Genomic DNA, 17,005 nt, shown 5'->3' with positions numbered 1-17,005 from the left:
ACAGTCGAGTTCCTTCTAGCACCGCAGGCAAAGGGTGTAAGAGCAAGCATCCTCGGACTTGAGTAGAAACTACAAACGTCATTAAAACCACAGATTGACAAACTGAACCCAGAGGGTCCCTCCCCAGAGGCAAGACGGGGTCTCAGCCGTTGTCCAGTGTCTGCCTCTTATGCATGTTGCTGTGCTCACTCAGTGCTCTCTGCCCTGTGGGCCTCTCCATTCTTTGTCCCTGACATAGTTTCTATTTGTACCTTAGATTCCTTAGACTACTTTTCTGACTGTGATATCTTTTTAACCATTATTTTTCATCTCTTTCTGTATTCTGCTAATAGACAACTGCCTCACTTTCACCTTCTAACATTCTATCGAGTTTTCTGCGAAGGCTAAGGTTTTTAGTTTCACTCTGCTTTGTTCTTTATACCTTTAAGAAGTATATTCTTATGTCATAACTTTGACGTTTTATTTATTCAAGGGTGTTAAGATAGGGATGTTTGTTGTTGCGGGGGTGTTTGACTCTGCGTGGATAGCACTCTTTTCTAGTTATCTGTATTTTCTATGGTATGCTTCCCCATATACCTAATAATACGTAGCTGCATGCCTTTATTCAGTGTGGGCCACTAGAAGTTTTTGGGATGCAAATGAGGTCTGTCAACTCAGAAATCCCTGTTAATTTGTTTGGTTAGGCCATTTTTGTCCAAAGCCCTAGTGCTAATGTTCTTAGATATTTCCTTCTTGCCTGGCTATATTGTGTTTCTAACTTTCTGACTGGGATGTGAGAATCTGCTTGCTACACTGTTAATGGTGCACGTCTCCTAATGCTGCACACCGAAGCCTTGCTCCTCACAGTACTAATACTAGGTAGTGGTCAAACCTTCAAGAGGTAGGGCAGATGGGAGGTTTTTAAGTCACTGGGGGTGTTCCCTTGTAGAGAAAGACTCTAGATCCCCCCTCTGTCTGTCTTTCATATTCTACCCATGGGGGGACCATTTCTGCTCTGCTTCATGGTCCATAATGTGTTACCTAAGCACAGGTTCAAAATCACAGATCATGAACTAGAACCCCTGAAGCTATAAAACAAAGTATTTTTTCTTAATACATTCATTGTCTCAAGTATTTTATTATGACAGGGTATGAACTAATACCCTGACTGATTGTTGTTTAACAATTTCCTCTAAATTGAAATATTTCTTCCAGGATAGAGACTCCTTAAGACTCAGGAAATGAACAATTCACAAGTCTGAGGAAGTTCCTGAAACTTAAGTCATACAGTGCTGACGTTGTTCTGGAAGCCAGTATTTACCCTTCATCGGGCTTCCAGAACAGTCAGCTTTGTGTGGCATTTTCTAGGGAGACACAAACAAGTATGTACTCACCCCAGATAGGGTCCTGATAACAGACACAAGTCCCTGAAAGTCTAATTTGGTGAACCAATAAGTTAACTGGTGTTAGTTACAAGAGTGAGGATGGAGGTGGTTACTTCAGGAGTATGGGTTAGGGGTGACAGATGACTCAAAGGCAGCTACACCATCAAAAGACTTCCTCACCCATTCCCCAAGTTACAACTCAAGAAATCTGTATGCCTACACTCTGCATGGTTTGCAGGTAGCTCAACAAGTTGGAGAATGTCCTCTCCACAGAAGTTCTTACTCCTTATATAACTGGGCGTGGGAGGGGAGCTTGTGAATCTTTTAAGTTAAGTTTGTGGTCCCTCACTGTGTGCACTTTCAATTGGGAACATCCTTTTCCTACTAATCCTGGAACTTTCTAATTTATAACCAAGTTTGTAACGTACTCTAAAATTGCTAAATTACTGTATATTCTGTGGATACCTCGATTCTATAGATTTTGCAAAATATACTTGGTGTTTAGAGGTTTATTAGATAACGTGGCATTTCATGGCACAGAAAACTAAAACTAGTGTAGTTGAATCCCTAAGACTCCATTTGTCTAAAGCAGAAATGCTGAATAGAATTAGAAATTAGAAATGAAATTAAATTTGGCATATTAAGTCTTTTAGTTAAACAAATCTTAAGATATATTTTATATAGTATTATAAGTCCTATCATGTAGGCTTAGTTTTTTTGTTTTTTGTTTTTTTTTTTTTTTTTTTTTGGAGCTGGGGACCGACCGAACCCAGGGTCTTGCGCTTGCTAGGCAAGCGCTCTACCACTGAGCTAAATCCCCAACCCCGTAGGCTTAGATTTTTGAAAACCTACTTTTAATAAGAGTTCTGAAATGTTTCTAACCCCTTCTAGTCCACCGTCCAAAAGTAGAGGAGAAAAGATGGTAAAGTGGACCTGTTTACAAGTATCCCTTTGGGGCAGTTTCAATCTCTGATGTCAGGATACCAGCAGTCCGGTTCAGTAGTGTCAGGAGAGCAAACAGGAATCAGCAGCGGTGGCCCGACTCAGCAGAAACAGCCAGGCCTCCACTGAATGCGTCAGCAGGAGCAACCAAGGTCGGCAGGGACGCCAGGAGAAGTTCTGTGCTATGTCTCCCTCAACAAAGTGAGGATCTGATAGACGAAGACGAAAGACCGACGAAGCGCTGTAAAGTCAGCTATGCAAGCTCCCTGTCGCTGTCTGTACAGTCCTGTCTATACTCTCTCCAGACACCATGTATCTGCCCACGCGTCTTGCCTCAGCCAAACACCACATGCGTCGGCCTCACCGCGTGTATCTGCATCACATGACCCAATCAGAAACTTCTACTTCAAGGTGTTCGTAATTTATGTTTCCTCACCTTTAGTTCCATCAGTTCTGACAAAACCTATGAGAAAATAAAATACCTCAAATCTTCATCATGAATGTGACACTGTAAAATAAAGTTATAGACCAACCACCGTGTGGGGACATTTAATAAAGCCAGGGTATTCTTAGAAATACTTTAAACCCCGACGCGATAATTCCTTCATTCTCGACAGCCCATGTTTTAGACAACTACCATATCTTTTTGATAATTAAAGCTAATTAAGCAGCGGTTTTTGCCTTTCGACTATCAAAATGAATTCCACTTTATGTCTTATTGCTTAATTACAAGATATAAATCTTCCCTGCTGAGAAAGACACTTCATCATGTGAAGACCAGAATTGCTGTGGTTGGGGGGGGGGGGGGGTGTCCGTCCATCTCCTGGCTAAGCGTGAAGCAAGCCTGACACCTGGTGGCCAATGGGTTTAGCGCATGCAACTGTGCCCTTAGAATTATTTTCTGTACTTTAAGGCTCTCTTCTATTACAACATCACAAATATTCAAGCTTATGTTTAGGTGAAACACATGAAAGTTGTAAAAAAATAATAATAAAGTGTGAATAAGAAATGAAATATGCTTCGGAGAAAATTTTAAACATAAAAACCATAAATGACAGATTTATATATCTTGTTTTATTTATTTAGAAGAGACAAAAAAAATCTGATTTTACATAATAAAAAAGTATATTTATTCTTCTGAAAAAAATGAATGCTTCATGGAAGGTTCTTCTCATGAATCATTTTATGAAAATAACATCAACAAAGAAAGCAAGCATAATGGCGAGAATGCGGAGAAAGAGGAACACTCCTCCATTGTTGGTGGGATTGCAGACTGGTACAACCATTCTGGAAATCAGTCTGGAGGTTCCTCAGAAAATTGGACATTGAACTGCCTGAGGATCCAGCTATACCTCTCTTGGGCATATACCCAAAAGATGCCCCAACATATAAAAAAGACACGTGCTCCACTATGTTCATCGCAGCCTTATTTATAATAGCCAGAAGCTGGAAAGAACCCAGATGCCCTTCAATAGAGGAATGGATACAGAAAATGGGATACATCTACACAATGGAATATTACTCAGCTATCAAAAACAATGACCTTATGAAATTCGTAGGCAAATGGTCGGAACTGGAAAATATCATCCTGAGTGAGGTAACCCAATCACAGAAAAACACACATGGTATGCACTCATTGATAAGTGGCTATTAGCCCAAATGCTTGAATTACCCTAGATGCCTAGAACAAATGAAACTCAAGACGGATGATCAAAATGTGAATGCTTCACTCCTTCTTTAAAAGGGGAACAAGAATACCCTTGGCAGGGAATAGAGAGGCAAAGATTAAAACAGACACAGAAGGAACACCCATTCAGAGCCTGCCCCACATGTGGCCCATGCATATACAGCCATCCAATTAGACAAGATGGATGAAGCAAAGAAGTGCAGACCGACAGGAGCCGGATGTAGATCTCTCCCGAGAGACACAGCCAGAATACAGCAAATACAGAGGCGTATGCCAGCAGCAAACCACTGAACTGAGAATAGGACCCCCGTTGAAGGAATCAGAGAAAGAACTGGAAGAGCTTGAAGGGGCTCGAGACCCCATATGTACAACAATGCCAAGCAACCAGAGCTTCCAAGGACTAAGCCACTACCTAAAGACTATACATGGACTGACCCTGGACTCTGACCTCATAGGTAGCAATGAATATCCTAGTAAGAGAACCAGTGGAAGGGGAAGCCCTGGGTCCTGCTAAGACTGAACCCCCAGTGAACTAGATTGTTGGGGGGAGGGCAACAAGGGGGGAGGATGGGGAGGGGAACACCCATAAAGAAGGGGAGGGGGGAGGGGGATGTTTGCCCGGAAACCAGGAAAGGGAATAATACTCGAAATGTATATAAGAAATACTCAAGTTAATAAAAAAAAAAAGAAAAAAAAGAAAGCAAGCATAAATGCTGTATGAATGTGATAAATCTTAATCCCTTTATACTTAGACGATATAAAAGGCAACATCAAAACTGACAATATTGCCAATAGTGAGCTGAGGGAGTGCACTTGAACCTCGTGCCCAGGCTTTAGGCAGCACTGATAAAGAAAATTCAATGCTAACTGAACCAAATGTAGATAAATAAGTACAAGAGGTAAAGAGAGAGTTTCACTGTGTGGTCAAGGCCTGCTGGGCTTATCTCTGTTCAGCAGAGATCGGGGAAAGTTTAGAGCAGGAGGGCCAACCCTCCCCAGAGAAGGGAAAACTGATCGGTTGTTCAGTGCCGAAGGGTCAGTTCTGAAAACACCCAGACAAGTGACATTGTAAGGACTGAACAGGTTAGATTTAGGAATATACATATATTCCTAATATATATGTAATATGTTATATATTTAATATATTTCTGGTATATATAAAATATTCCTTATAAAATATATAAAATAATATATAAATATATGTATTGTTATGAATATGTATATATTATGTAAATATGTATATGTGTGTATGTGTGTGCACATGAGTGTAGTGTGCATGTGTGTGTGTGTGTGTGTGTGTGTGTGTGCAATAACAATTAGGGAAAAAAAAGAAGCCATGAATTTGAAGGGACACAAGGAGGAGTACAGACGAGAGTTCAGAGGGTGGAAAGGGAAGTAAAAATTTAATAAAGGTAGAATTTCTTTCCTGTAAAGATCAAGGCATTGGGGCAAGGCTCTGAAGAAAAACTGTCACTATCCCTTTGGAGGCACCAGAATCCAGCGGTGTAGTAGGAAGCATAGAGTGTACTCTTTTGAGCACGTTAGAGCAAAGGGAGAGATAGAAAGGATAGGAAACAGTGAGGTTTTCTCCTAAATCGACCACAAAGTGTAAGAGAGATGGGGGTCACTCCTGGCCATTGCCTCGTTATTAGTGATACCGACGTGCAAGAATAGGTGAAGACATGTAAGTGTAGATAAAATTTGCACACACACAACAAAAGTAGGCGGGCAACTCATCCTGAAGAGCAGCTCACACTGTGGTGAATATCACTGACTCAGCCTGAGGAAAAGTTTAGTCCAAAGGAAAGGAGTAACAATGTTCACTGAGACTCTGGAAGTTTACTCTCGTAAACGGGGGAGGGGGGATTGCTTGCTGATACCAGAATAAAAGTGAAGTCAAGAATAAAATAAAAATGAAATAGACAGAGGTAAACATTTTTAGGAACAGGCTAACTGCACTGTTAAGCCTAAAGTTCTTCAGGAATAAAACTTAGCCTTGTGGAAGAGCTAAAGAAGAAGCACCACAGAAGAAAAGGAAAAATGACGGACAGGATAACTTAGAGGATGATTCACAGAAGTCAGAGTGAAGATCGTGGTATAAATACAGACCTGGAGCCTTTGGGACAAAACCAAAGGCACGGTCATGTCGTGGAAGCGCTCATGCTTGAGTGTACGCATTAAGGAATCGCTACTTCCCAGATAAAAACCAATACAACCCTAACTCGCTGTCCCCGGCATAAGCCTGTCAGGTCCTTCGTGTAAGCGCTCAGTTCCTAAGTACCTCCTTCACCAGATGCTCATCTCTCCTCTAGAAGCGCCATCTTTCAGATCAATCACAGGCCCGTGGCCATTTTCCAAACGAGCAAAAGGGAAGGGCACCAGCCGCTACATCGAGGAGGGGGGGAGCTGCACCACCCCAACTCATTCCCTATTGGTGCAGCAGAACAGATGGCTGACATCAGGTCAGAGGCAAATAACACAGTAATATGTGACAGGCAAGAACCATCAGCGAACAAAGCTGACAGACAAAGTATAATGGGAAAAGGGACAGTCTGGGAGATTATCCTACTATCCTTAAACTATTAAGACGTTTATTAATTAAAAAGAAATGTAATGTTTTATTTATTTGCAGGATTTTTTATAATAAAGTTTACAAAGTTAAAAGTGAATTTAAAATTTTAACATCGGACATTTTTTTATGTAGCTCTACAGCTCAAAAACAGGTCTTTATGCTTGCATGACAAGCACTTTTACTTGCTGAGTCAGCCAGTCAGCTGAATACTGTGTTTTAAGTGTAAAGTTTTTTAATTATGTATAGAAAAGCAATCAACTCTTTTGGGTTAACCTTGCATCTTGTAACCCTGGTAAACCTGCTGTCATCCTTTGCTAGTTTCAGAAGCTTTTTAAAACCCTCTGCTTAGATAATCACAGCATTGCTAAGCGATTGTGTAGCTATTTCCTTTGGAGCCAAACATTTCCTCCAGGCATGAGTCTCTTTAAGACTTGAAAAACAACTAAACTCACAAGTCTCAGGAAGTTCCTGAAATGTATGAGATTCACAGGCCACGCTAAAATTATAAAAACTGTCAGAATTCCTGGGGAGACAAGACTGCCACCAGAAGAGTAGTCCAGCTACCTAAAGTTATGCAGCGATCCCCAGCAGTGCAGCTCTCATGCTATGGCCCTTGCTGGGGTCAGCTTTTTTGGTGCTGCCTTCAATCATCCACACTCTTATAATAAGGTACCTCAGTTCTCCCTGGTTCACTGTTAGAATTGGGTGGATGCTTTCTTGGGTCTGTCATGGGCCCGATATTAGAGTAAATGGACAATATTTGCTCATGTCCCCCCAGAAAAGGCCAAACAATGTAAGTTTTTTTTCACATAATACATATATTTTTCTACTCTTGCATAACTTTAATTCACTCACCATTTATTTTATAGAATTAGACTGTGTATATGAAAGAAAAAAACTCATTCCCCAGGAAATCTGTTTATGAGGTTAAATATATAGTCAAATCTTTCATTTAACCCAGGCTTTCTTTTTCTGGAAAAAGAATAATCCTTGAAGGCAATCAGTTTGTGTTCTAGTTCAGTGTCTCTTCTGGGGTGGCTTCCAGCTGGGAAAAAAAATTAGTTGCAGTTGGAAACAATAAGACTAGCATGATGTCAGCTTAAGAAAACTTGCTGATTACACTTGGCCATTTTATTGTAGGGACATTTTCTTGCCTTACTGAGTACAACTCAACTTGCTAAACCATCTTTTCAATTGTCATGTGTCAGTTGGATGAGGCCAACTAAAAGAACCTGACAGACCGGGGTTGGGGATTTAGCTCCGTGGTAGAGCGCTTACCTAGCAAGCGCAAGGCCCTGGGTTCGGTCCCCAGCTCCGGAAAAAAAAGAAAAAAAAAAAAAAAAAGAACCTGACAGACCAAGTTATGCCACAAGTGGCCGTGAAAACTTAGCACATTACTGTGGCCACAAGGGAATCTTCCCAGCTCAAGTGTAGCCAACAGAGTCTGGGGGTGCACATAATTTTGTAGGTTTAACGCTACATTGAAGCCTGACAAATGGCATCTGCTGTCATCCAGTGACTATGGAAGGAAATTCGAAACCAAGGACTTCCTAGAAGATTGCAGACATGGCCTACCTCTCAGGTTAGAGCCAGCTTGGAGAGAAGTACAGAAGGGATTTGAGAAGTAGGAGAGAGGCAATAGCTATCTCTTTCCGAAGGCTGCTGGAGTGAGAGGCGGAGACCTCATTTCTCTGGGTAACCTCCTCCTGCTTGAAAACCAGGCAACCCTAGACCCGTCAGCAAATGCTTCACTGTGAACACACCAGTGATAGCCATCAAAATGGAGCAGCATCCGTAGACTTTGACACCAGCCTTCAGAGCCCTGGCGTAGCACTGGAGAGTGTTTTCCCCTAAGTTCTTGTTCATCTATTTGAGTCAGAATAGTGGAATACCTGGTCCTTCCATAAACTTCTTTTTGTCTGGATTCCATTTGCCCAGCTCTTCTCCCAACTTTTCATTCTATTCGTAGAATAAAGCCTTATTCCACATACTCTAGGTGGTTGTGTGTGATGGTTAGTTAACTTGACTGTCAACTTGACAGGACTTAGGACAGACAGCCTTGGGACAAACCTCTGGGGTGCCTGTGGTGAGGTTTATAGAGAGGTTTAACTAGGTGGGAAGAACCCCTTATGTGTAGGTGGCACCATTCACTGCTGATAGACTGAATTAAGAAAGGGGGGCACCAACATCCTTCTGCCCTCCTTTCTGACTGACGACCCAGTATAACTTTTCACCTCATGGTTCTTCTATATTTCTTTGCCATGATGGACTGAAGCCAAGATAAATTCTCCTTCTCTCCCCTCTTCTCTCCCTCCTTCCTGCCCCCTGTCCTTCCTTCCTCGCTCCCTCATCTTCCCTCCCTCCCTCCCTCTCTCCCTTTTTATCAGGCATTTGGTCATAGTAATGAGAAAAGTAACTGATACATTGTATTTCCCTGAGTAAATTTTACAAAACATCCCCTCCACAATGAACCAGGAGCATAGAGTACATACAGAGATCCACCCGTTCACCTGTTCAACTACTAAGCTTCACTTTAAAACAATGACAGGGGTTGGGGATTTGGCTCAGTGGTAGAGCACTTGCCTAGCAAGCGCAAGGCCCTGGGTTCGGTCCCCAGCTCCAAAAAAAAGAAAAGAAAAAAAAAAAAAAACCAATGACAACAATAACAACAACAACAACAAAAGAAAAGAAAAGAAAAACTCAAGAGTCCTTACCTTGAATGTAACTCATGTAGTGTTTAAACAAATAATGTATGGTCTGGGAAAAAGTATGGTTTTTACTTTTAGATATTAAAATATGAAGATGGTGTTTCTGTCCGTCAGGTTCTTTCTTTTTTTATTTTTTTGTCAGGTTCTTTCTTATTTATTTATTCATTCATTCATTTTTAATGTATATGCCTGTTTTGCCTACGCATATGTATGTATACCACATGCATGCCTATTCCCCTAGCAGACCAGAAGAGGGCACTCCCCTGTAACTGCTGTCATAGGTAGTTGTGAGCCACCACATGGCGCTGGAACCTAGGATCTCTGAAATATCAGTAACTGCTCTTAACTGCTGCCCTACCTCTCCAGCCCCATCAGTCAGGGTCTTGTCTGGAACACCTAATATCCATAAACTATGTGGTGTTATAATTTAGGATACAAAAACATCTTATTTTGTAGAAGCGATGGGGGAACCCCGTCCTCCACAACTGGCAGTGGTGAAAGTTATAGTCTGAGGACAGTAGGGGATCTGGCAGTCAGCTTCTAAAAGGATATGAGGCTTCTATAGAGGATATGGCCAACTACGTGTGAGCCTGCACTATAAATATATTGGCTACTTTCTTTTCCTGTCCTATAGACCACCTCAGCAGGTGTGGCAAAGCCAGTTAACATTCATGCCTATGTGCCAGTAGGCAGTCTTGCTTTCTCCTAGCTGGTACTTTAAAAAGGCTACAAGAAGAGCCTCTACTATTTAGTCGTAAAGAGATAGTCAACCCTCTTTACCTAAGGAAATTTCAGCAATCCCAGCCGCAGGTCCTCCTTGACACTGTGGTAGTAAGGCCTTGTGCTTCTGGGTTTCACCATCTTTGTTCAAATATAAGGTTCTAGATTTGATTTTCTCTGCATCCCCGAAGAGGCTATTATCTCCTTCAGTGGAAGGACTTTCCTTCCTGTCTTCTCCGGAAGCCATAATAAAAGCAGGCAGCATACGCTTTCATCTGACTTCCTCGGCTTTCCGGAGGGTGGTTTGGTACCCAAAGAGCTGCTTCACTTGGTATGCCTGAGAGTCACCGGAGTAGCTTGGCCATCGGAGCTGGGGACCGAACCCAGGGCCTTGCGCTTCCTAGGCAAGCGCTCTACCACTGAGCTAAATCCCCAGCCCCTGCTTGGCGGCCATCTTGTCCCACTTAACATTCCAAGTTTCTTCATCCATTGTTTCAATTTTGATAGCAATGTTTTTTAGTTAAAATGCTAAAAGATTTTTGGTTGTCAGGGAGACACAAGATGCACATAATCGTAAACGAAATATGAAACAGCATAACCCAAATTGTAGTCTAGAAGCCAAGACAGAGCATTATTGCCACACAAGCTCCATCGGAGGAGTAAGGGACACAGAAAGGAACAGGTCGAGGGGACTGAATCCCTTCCCCAGCAATACTGCATATCTGTGATGAGGAATTCTTTTTTAAGCCCACTATTAAAAAACCCGAGGAGTAGGGAGATGGCTCAGTGGGAAAAGGCACTTGCCAAGCATGATAGCCTTAGTTAGATCTCCGGGTCCAACATCGTAAAGAAAAAAACCAGTTCCCACAAGTTGCCCTCTGACCTTCCCACATCCACCTAACGCTCTTGTATACACACCCGTATGCACAATAAATAAATCAAATTCAATAAAAACTGCTTTTAATAGTGTCAGAAACATGACGATAGTTAAGCTCCATTAATATCTTAGTACTTCAGGAACTGCATTGCAACTAATGTTCTTGTCTCCATTTCCTGGATGAGGGTGACGGGAAGACTATGGAGGAAGGGCTTCCGCTCACCCCACAGAGCCTCACTAAGCTTCCTAAAGCAGAGTGGGCGCCATGAGGAACTCCTTGCAATGTGCAGCGTATCCTTTACAGCATTCCTAAAGGGACTGCCAGGAAAATAGCAGCATGACAGTTGACTTCAATGGCCACCTGCCACAAATTAGAATCAGCGGAGCCTCTCGGGGCTCAGCTGAAGAACTGTCCTGATTGCCTTGGTGTAGGAAGACCCACCCACAGGCGGGCAGCACCCTCCAATAGCAATCGAGATAAAGAACATGACAGAAAGAGGATTGGTTTTTGTGCCCTTCCGTCTCGCCCACTTGGCCTCCCTGTGTGCCGCTGAGTTAATTTACCCAGTTGCAGCAGCTGCTGGTTGGGCTGCTGACATTAGAGCCAGACTGTCCTGGCTTCTATTGCTGACAAGTGTTGCCTGTGCCCGGGACTCGCTGCCTGACCTTACCTGCCCTTGAGGGTTGGAGGTGAGGTGGCGCAGACTCAACACACAGACTCCGAGAGCAGGTGAGAAACGCTACAGCAAGTTCTCTGAACCTCAGTGAATAACTGTGAGACACTGTTGTTACTATTGTAACATAAGATCACACACACACGCACATGCATACACACAAACAAGCACAAATACACACACAAACACACATAGGCACACACACACATATACACACATATACACAAGTACACACTCATATATATACATACACACATGCACACGCACAGAAGCACACACATATACACGTGCACACACATATACACATGTATACATATATATATACACACATGGCCGCGCGCGCGCATGTGTGTGTCTGTGTGTGTCTGTGTGTGTCTGTGTGCATATATATGCTATTTCTTATTGAATCTCTTCCTCTAGAGAACCCTGACTAATAAAATGAGAGCCTGAGCAGCCAGCAAAGTGACACATCCGTGACAAATGGTTCTTGGTCCTGGATGGACATATAAGGGTCACACAAAAGAATCACAGAGGAAATTACCCACACTTATGGGTTTGCCGTACAAGAGAAATCAGATTTTCCCCTCTAATTACTTAGGCATAGGCTCAGGCTACTTTTTTGTGGGGTGGGGTGAGGGTGAGGCCTGGGTAGTGACTCTCATCTGGTAAGGTGTCATGAACAGTCACAAGGTTCTGAGCCAGCTTCGTCCACCCAGCCTACCACCCAGCTTCAAAACAAATAAAAGACCGTGTGGCATGGTGGTTCATCTCTGTGGTGGGAAGGGAGAGACAGAGGATCCCTGAGGTTTGCTAAGCGGCCAGTGTAGCAGAATTGGAAAGGCCTAGGTTCAATAAGAGACCCTAGTTCCAAAAATATGTAGAGAGCAATTGGGGGAGACACCGGCCTCTACATACATATACATGCACATAGAATTCAACGTATTCACAAAGACCTTTACATTAAAAACACTCCCGGGCAAAAGCGATTTCACAGATGTACATTTTCTCCGGGGTTTCATTTCTTACCCTATAGTAGCTTGTCTTCATTTTCAACAGTATGAATAGCTAATAATTTAGGAAACTTTGCATGACGTCTTCCCCTACACACACACACACACACACACACACACACACACACACTCATCATTCCCTCTCCTCTCCCTCCTCCTCCTCCTCCTCCTCTCCCTCCCCCTTCTTTTTGTTATTTAAAGTCTTGGCTGATCATTTTTTCTCTAGCATTAGCTGGTGCCTGTCTATCCCTCTAACAGCCTAGCCTAGAGTCAGGGATAAAAGCCCAGATCTCAAAATATGGCATCTTGGCATGATACATGCTTTAAGCTGATGAAGCAAGATCTTTCTCTGCCTGTAATGGACCATAAAACCTAGGAGAGTCAGACCCCAGATGAGAGCTGCTCTTCCCCTCTCTTGAGCATCTTTAGTCAAGACTACAGAGATGTAGGAGAAGTGTGAGCATGGAGGCCTTGCTCCCCACTCCCCTCCCCTGCCTCTGTTAGATCACATTTCTTTCACCCTGTCACAGTGCCCCATGACTCCACCATTCATTAAACATAATAAAAAACAAGATTCAGTTGTTACTGTTTCTCTGGATGTTCTGTTTCTCATCGAGGTTTCCCATATCAAATAAGAAGTATTAAATACATCCGGGCAATTTTCTCTTGTTGATTTTTATTAGTTTTGTTTTCATTTTCCCATCTCAGAGCCGATCCTGACTACTGAAAAAAACAAAACACACAAACCAACAGACAAAACCTTTCCCTTCCCGACATGCAGATTGGCGCATTGCAAATCCTGACAAACCTCCAGAGACTTTTGAATTCATTTGCTTTCTCATCAAATCAGTCTTGTTTGTCCTATTTATTTTGGCTTTTGTGTGTATGGGGTTGGGGGGATTTTTGTTTTGTTGGGGTTTTGTAGAGCTTCTCTATTTTCCCCTCAAATATTCTCATTTCACCCTCCTCATCTTAACAGCTCAGGACTGTGTGCTTGTGAAGGTCATATTGCTCCCATGTTTTACCTTTAAGTATCAGGACAGAGAGGGAGGGAGGGGGAGGAGTCAGAGAGCAACAGAGACAGGGAGAGACAGAGAGACAGAGACTGACTAATTGATTTTAGGGGTTCTGTGCAAAATCACGTAGGAGAATATAAAAAGAAAGTAATCTTTCCTGCCAAACTGTATAATCTTCAGAGCCTTAGTTGATTTTACTAAGTGAGAAGCTTCAAAGAAGTTGTTTTTCCCTCTTGATTTTCTTTCTCTGTAGCTCAGCTATGAAGGCAGAAGTTCTATGGGTTGAGGCTCTTGTGAGATTCCCAGGGGTCCCCCCGAAGCTACCTTTTTTCTTCCATCAGATACAAATGGAAAGAAAGCTCCCCTTTCCTCTTCCGGACTAGTGATTTTAATGAACACCCCACACCCCCGAAGCCCAGTTTTAAAAGTTACAGCAAATGGCTCAAGGATCAATTTTTCTAAGAGCTCATTTTTCTTTCTCACTTTTTAAAACCTCAGACTTCTCCTGAGAAGTCTGCTATAACACTCTCACAGGCACCAGGGACTCAATTATTGAAGTTCTGCACGAAGCTGTCATCTTTCTGCGTCAAGCACCCTGCTCTTTCTGGAAGTCTCACAACTTGGAATGCTGTTCTCTCGTGAAGAACACAGCGTGAGGAGCGCCCACTGCACCTACGCTGCCTTGGACTTGGGAAATTAAGATCTAGCTCTGTGGTTCTCAACCTCCCTGGTGCTGCAACCCTTTAATACAGCTCCTCACGTGTGGTTCCCCTCCCCAACCATAAAATCATATTGCTGCTACTTCATAACTGTAGTTCTGCTACTGTTAGGAATTGTAATGTAAATACCTGAGATGCAACCATCCACAGAGCGGAGACCCACAGGTTGCACAGTGTGGGTGTAGATGAAAGCAGAGTTTCGGGGTCAAGTCATAACATTCGAGTTGAGTGTCACCGGCACCTGCTAAGAAGTTATTTATAGCTAATCTTTTTGGACCCTTCTGTGTTAAAGAAGAAACATTACCATCTACTCTTGTGGAGTTGTGGAGAGAACTAAATTTCATAATGGTAGTTTTCAAGGCACGTTACTCTGATATGTGCAACACTGGCACATTATTTTAGACTGAAAGAATTAGAAGAAGAAGAAAAAAATCATTGGAAAGGGAAGAACTCTCTGACCTTCCCATATCTTTCTGAAGTGGGGACTTGAGGGTTCTTGGCGAAGTCGGTTGAACGGTGTTCTGTTAGGGCAAACACGTGCGCTGAAGCAGTCATAGGAGAGAAGATGTTCTGCTAAAGCAAGCACGGGAAAGGACACGTGATGAGGGATTCTTTGCTAAGGACACTCATGCATTGGCCCACCTTTCATTGTGTAGTTGAGCTGCATTTGTTGGGATTCCAGAGAGAGAAATGCGCCAAAAAACTTCTGGGGGTGTGCTGCAGTTTCTTGCCGCTTCCAAGAACTCTGGCTGATTGGATGCACAGGCTGAGGCAAAGTCCATGGAGAGCATGTGATGTTTGGGGGATATAAATAGGACTCCACGGAATGATGGAGACAGAGCTTAGCTTGCTGGTCCAATTAGCTGTGCAATGCTTGTGGGACTCACAGGTTGGCTGACCTTTGCTTCCCTGAGAGAGGGATAGCTGAGAATTTCTCCTGGTGTTCCTGTTGGTTCCTCCTGTTGACTCGAGCTGAGGCTGAGGCTTGAGCAGTGCCACCACTGCTGATGCATGTTTGCTCTTCCAACTTTACCAAACTGGACTGCTGGTGTATCTGTGAGGTGTTTGCTACTGGACCAAACTGCCTCTGTCTGCTAACCTGTGAACTGAAATGCTGATTCCCAGACAACACAGATGGGGGTTGCTCCAAAGAACCTTTCTAAACAGGTCCACATCCCCATATCCTTTCTTTCCCACTACCTCTGGTGGGTGGTGGACTAAAAGGGAGGTTGAAACATTTAAGAACCATCATTAAAAAATAAGGTGTGAAGGGCTGGAGAGATGGCTCAGTGGTTAAGAGCACTGACTGCTCTCCCAGAGGTCCTGAGTTCAATTCCCAGCAACCACATGGTGGCTCACAACCATCTGTAATGGGATCTGATGCCCTCTTCTGGTGTGTCTGAAGACAGCTACAATGTACTCGTATAAATATAATAAGTATTAAAAATAAGGTTTGAAAATTAAAATTACTTTTTTTTTTTTATCTCTGAAGCAGTTCATAAAATCTAAGAAGGATCTTCTGGTTGTCCTTGAAGCAGTCTTTAAAACCCTCACTGAGAGATCTTTTTTATGTTTAAAGGGAAGGAGTGCCCTTAGATCTGAAAGGAGGTTCACAGAAAATCATCTAATCCAAAGGTCCTTGTTCTTCCTGAATCATCAGGGGCAATAAAATTTCTGCATGTATTTTAGACAAGAAAATTAAAGCCATAGTAATGTCCTTCTTGATATTGGTATTGGGCTAACCACATGAAATAGGTTTACATCCTGGTGTGTACAAAACTCAGAAGCACAACTGGAAGCTGAGGAAGAGAGAAAAATCTGAAAGTTTAGTGATGAGGAAGGGAACACCGGGCTCAGTAACCAGGCTGTGCACTTCCTGATCACAGAAGCCAGGGTGATTTGATTAGGGAGCCTACATGTAGTCATATAAGGAATACAACATAGGTTATGTACATTCCTATGGGGCCTAGTTAAAGGTATGCATTTAAAAATATTACCATATATTTATTAATTGTTAAAAAAAAAGATACCAGAGAGTACAAAGCAAACGTCCAAAGGAAGGAAACAGTCATCAGTCCTACCCAGCTATGAGGTCTGTGAAACAGCGGCCAGCACAACATCATCAACCTGAGGGAGTGCCATGTGTAACCAACATGTAATTAGACTTAAGAGCAACTCAACAAGAAGAAATTCATTCCTGGTGCTGGAAACCTAGCCAACGTCTGAAGTCACGTATCTTAGAACAGATACTACAACTGCCATTTTACCAAACCAGTGTAATCGCTAACAGCATTTTAAATATTCCCTGATAACCTCAACAAGTGTAGTCCTCGTTCCTGAAGAGGGGAGTTTTTCTTTGCAATAGACAGAGAACATTTCAGGACACCACAGTCGATCAAAATGCAGAGTTGTGGAGTCCGGTCTAAAGGATGCGTCTGTAATACAGCACCTGCACCTAGAGCTCAGGGATGACTGCAGATGAGGGGATGGAAGGACTGTAGGAGCCAGAGGACCAGGCATTCTCTGTGAAACTGTGTCTCCTAAGAATGTCCGAGGCGACATCTATAAATCTTAGCAATAACCAGGCCCAAAGGCGAGCTAAACAGGAACAATAATAGGCTGATGTGGACCCAGGAAATCAAGGAGGCCCCAGTCCCAGGCAAACGGTAACAAAGGGGTGCTTCAGAGCAGGGGAAACAGTGTGCAGGGAAGAGCA

The 17,005-nt window shown here is 42.9% G+C and overlaps 2 long non-coding RNA genes across 2 annotated transcripts in view; both read left to right on the top strand.

Annotated features, from left to right (window-relative positions):
* The window catches only part of LOC120094810 (uncharacterized), a 68,452-nt gene that overhangs the window by 11,389 nt on the left and 40,058 nt on the right, over nucleotides 1–17,005 (top strand). The gene's annotated exons all lie outside the window — the stretch shown is intronic.
* Nucleotides 11,437–15,755, top strand: LOC134480615 (uncharacterized). Its single transcript, XR_015629774.1, has 2 exons — nucleotides 11,437–11,600; nucleotides 13,824–15,755. It is a non-coding gene; the product is annotated as an uncharacterized LOC134480615 (long non-coding RNA).

The sequence above is a fragment of the Rattus norvegicus genome, chromosome 9 (assembly GCF_021556685.1).
Source record: "Rattus norvegicus strain SHRSP/BbbUtx chromosome 9, alternate assembly SHRSP_T2T, whole genome shotgun sequence".
Classification (NCBI taxonomy): Eukaryota; Metazoa; Chordata; class Mammalia; order Rodentia; family Muridae; genus Rattus; species Rattus norvegicus.
Note: the sequence above shows the minus strand (reverse complement) of the source record. Positions and strands in the feature narration are given on the sequence as shown.